Source organism: Salvelinus sp. IW2-2015, unplaced genomic scaffold (assembly GCF_002910315.2).
Source record: "Salvelinus sp. IW2-2015 unplaced genomic scaffold, ASM291031v2 Un_scaffold2712, whole genome shotgun sequence".
Classification (NCBI taxonomy): domain Eukaryota; kingdom Metazoa; phylum Chordata; class Actinopteri; order Salmoniformes; family Salmonidae; genus Salvelinus; species Salvelinus sp. IW2-2015.
The window spans coordinates 81,670-84,907 of record NW_019944017.1 but is presented as its reverse complement, the minus strand read 5'-3'; the positions used below and the strand labels follow the sequence as shown (position 1 = coordinate 84,907).

Here is a 3,238-nt window from a genome sequence, read left to right as displayed (position 1 = left end):
TGTCTCTGTATTGCCCGTAATGTCTCTGTCTGGCCGGCGGTATGGTCTCTGGTCTGGTCTCCGGTATGTCCTCTGTATGGCCTTGAAGCTCCGGTATGTCTCTATGTCTTGGGCCATTATGTCCTTCTGTCTCTGTGGCCGTTGTATCTCTGTCAGCCTGTTGTCTATAGATAGAGAGGAGAGAGATGGATAGAGAGGAGAGGTGGATAGAGAGAAATGATGGATGGATGGAGACCGAGAGATGGTGGAGAGAGAGAGATGGATGGATGAGAGAAGGATGATGAGGAGAGACGGATGGAGACCGAGGCCAAAGGTGTGTCTAATCATCAGAGACATGATAGAATCCTGTTACCCTGACTGCAGTTCCATCTCATTCCTCCTAACAGCTCATTGGCGAGAAGAACGCAGATTCTGCCTCAGCCGGTGGGCTTGGACCACGGATCCCTTCTGACACTGCAGAAGACTATTACATTTTAAAGGTTACTGTGGTCAGAGATTTGTGGCCAAATAAAGAATCAGAGGAAGGAAGACATGCTCTATTTAGCTAACACCATGACCCTGAGGTCTTAATATAACACACTGACCATGAGCATTTACAGCATGCCTGAGGTCTTATTATAACACCATGACGCCTGAGGTCTTATTATAACACCACTGACCATGAGGTCTTATTATAGACACCATGACCTGAGGTCTTAATATAACACCACTGACCATGAGGTCTTATTATACACCACTGACCCTGAGGTCTTATTATAACACCATGACCTGAGGTCTTATTATAACACCACTGACGCTGAGGTCTTATTTCTAACGCCATGCCCTGAAGGTCTTATTATAAACACCATGGCCCTGAAGGTCTTATTATAACACCATGGACCCTGAGGTCTTATTTATAAACCACTGGATTCCCTGAGGTCTTATTATAACCCACCGGACCTGAGGTCTTATTATAACACCTACTGGACGGCCTGAGGGACTGGGGTAAGGGCAAATGGACTGGGGTGAATGTAATGGACTGGGGTGAATGTAATGGACTGGGGTAAAGGTAATGGACTGGGGTGAAGGCAAGTGGACTGGGGTGAAGGTAATGGACTGGGGTAAAAATAATGGACTGGGGTGAAGGTAATCGGACTGGGGTATAATGGACTGGGGTGAAGGCAATGGACTGGGGTGAAGGTAATGGATGGGGTAAAAATAATGGACTGGGGTGAAGGTAATGGACTGAAGATAATGGAATGGGGTAAAGGTAATGGACTAGGGTAAAGATAATGGACTGGGGTGAAGGTAATGGACTGGGGGTAAAGATAATGGACTGGGGTAAAAATAATGGACTGGGGTAAAGATAATGGACTGGGGTAAAGATAATGGAACTGGGTAAAATGAATGGACTGGGGTAAAGAAATGGACTGTGGTAAAGGAAAATGGGACTGGGGTAAAAATATGGACTGGGGTAATGGCATAATGGACTGGGGTAAAGATAATGGACTGGTGGAAATGGAAAATAGGCGGGTAAATATAATGGACTGGGGTAAATAAATTGGACTGGGGTAAAGATAATGGACTGGGGTAAAAGATAATGGACTGGGGTAAAGGATGGAAATAATGGCTGGGGTAAAAGGCAAATGGACTGGGATAATGGCAAATGGACTGGGGTAAAAAAAATTGGCTGGGGTAGAGCAATGGACTGGGGTAGATAATGGCTGGGGGTAAAGGAAATGGATGGGTAAAGATATGGAAACTTAGGTAGTGACACAGCACAAAGATGGATGTAATTCAGCAGAAGACAAGAGATATTTCCCAACTTTTCTTCCTCAAGTGTGCTCTTCCTCACTCCCCAATGTTTCTTGCACCTGTCCATTCCAGGGGAGGGAGTCAACAAGTACACACTTTTAAGGTAGAGAATTGGGACTCGTATAAAATGCCTTCTATAAGATCCTRGATCAGCCCTTGGGTCAGTTTGTCTGGTCCAGAGAGAGAGAGAGAGACAGCACACAGATTCATCACACTGTCTCCACTAATGCTGTTCCTGAATAGATCATTGTTCCGTCTTTCCGGGCTTTTTAATAAAAACGGAAGGATAAAAGTCTTTAAAGGATGAGAACGAACGGCAAATGATAAACAGAAATGAATGTGATATGGATTGATAGACGGCTTGGAGTATAAGAAARAGGAGAGAGAGAAAGAGATATWATTATTACATATTATCAGAGCAGATGGACACAGTTGCCATGGAGAGAGTTGGAAAGAGACAGAGTATTCATGTTCTGTTTCTGATCAACGGCAATACTGTTTCCTGTGGAGGGAGAGAAKGAACGAGAGGATAAATTAGAGGAGAGGGAGGGAGGAGAAGAGGTCCTGAAGAAGAAAGGGATGAGAAGTTGAGGGTAGGGAAGGGCGAGTGACGGAGGAAAGGGGAGTTTGTGTGGATGCGTGGGTGTGGTGTGTGTGTCTTGTGTGTAATCTAAGGGCTGTGTAACGTTCTTCGTCGGGCGAAAGAGAGGAGGACCAAAATGCAGCGTGGTGATTATCCATTTTAATAGGAACTWTAACAACGAACAAAAACAATAAACCGACAAAAATGAACRRAGACGAAACRGTCCYGTAATGGTTAGACACAGACACAGGAACACAGTAACAGCAACAATCACCCACAACCCACAATGACAAAACAAGCTACCTAAATATGGCTCCCAATCAGAGACAACGACTAACACCTGCCTCTGAKTGAGAACCATATCAGGCCAAACACATAGAAACAGACAAACTAGACATACAACATAGAATGCCCACTCAGATCACACCCTGACCAAMYAAAACATAGAAACATACAACGCAAACTATGGTCAGGGCGTGACAGCCTGGTTCTGTGGATGAGATGAGCCTGTTTGGAACAATGGGAGGATGTTGTTGTCACTGAACCCAATCAGGTCAAGGTGAGACAGACACACCTTCATCTATGTATATATACAGATAAGACGTCTATAGAAGGCTCTGCCACCTCACACATAGAGAGACAGACGGACACACCGAACCCTCATCTATGTACGTGTATATACAGATATATATCCTCTATCTCTCCAGTGTCAGTCACCCTGTCTCACGGTGCTGTGGTTGACTAGATATCCTCTATCTCTCCAGTGTCAGTCACCCTGTCTCACAGTCCTGTGGTTGACTAGATGTCCTCTATCTCTCCAGTGTCAGTCACCCTGTCTCACGGTGCTGTGGTTGACTAGAT

The 3,238-nt window shown here is 45.1% G+C and overlaps 1 long non-coding RNA gene across 1 annotated transcript in view; it reads right to left on the bottom strand.

Annotated features, from left to right (window-relative positions):
- Positions 1–2,516: 2,516 nt before the first annotated feature.
- Positions 2,517–3,238, bottom strand: part of LOC139025453 (uncharacterized) — a 1,000-nt gene continuing 278 nt past the window's right edge. Inside the window, exon 3 of the long non-coding RNA XR_011477042.1 lies at positions 2,517–3,232. This is a non-coding gene — a long non-coding RNA (uncharacterized lncRNA). The remainder of the gene's footprint in view (positions 3,233–3,238) is intronic.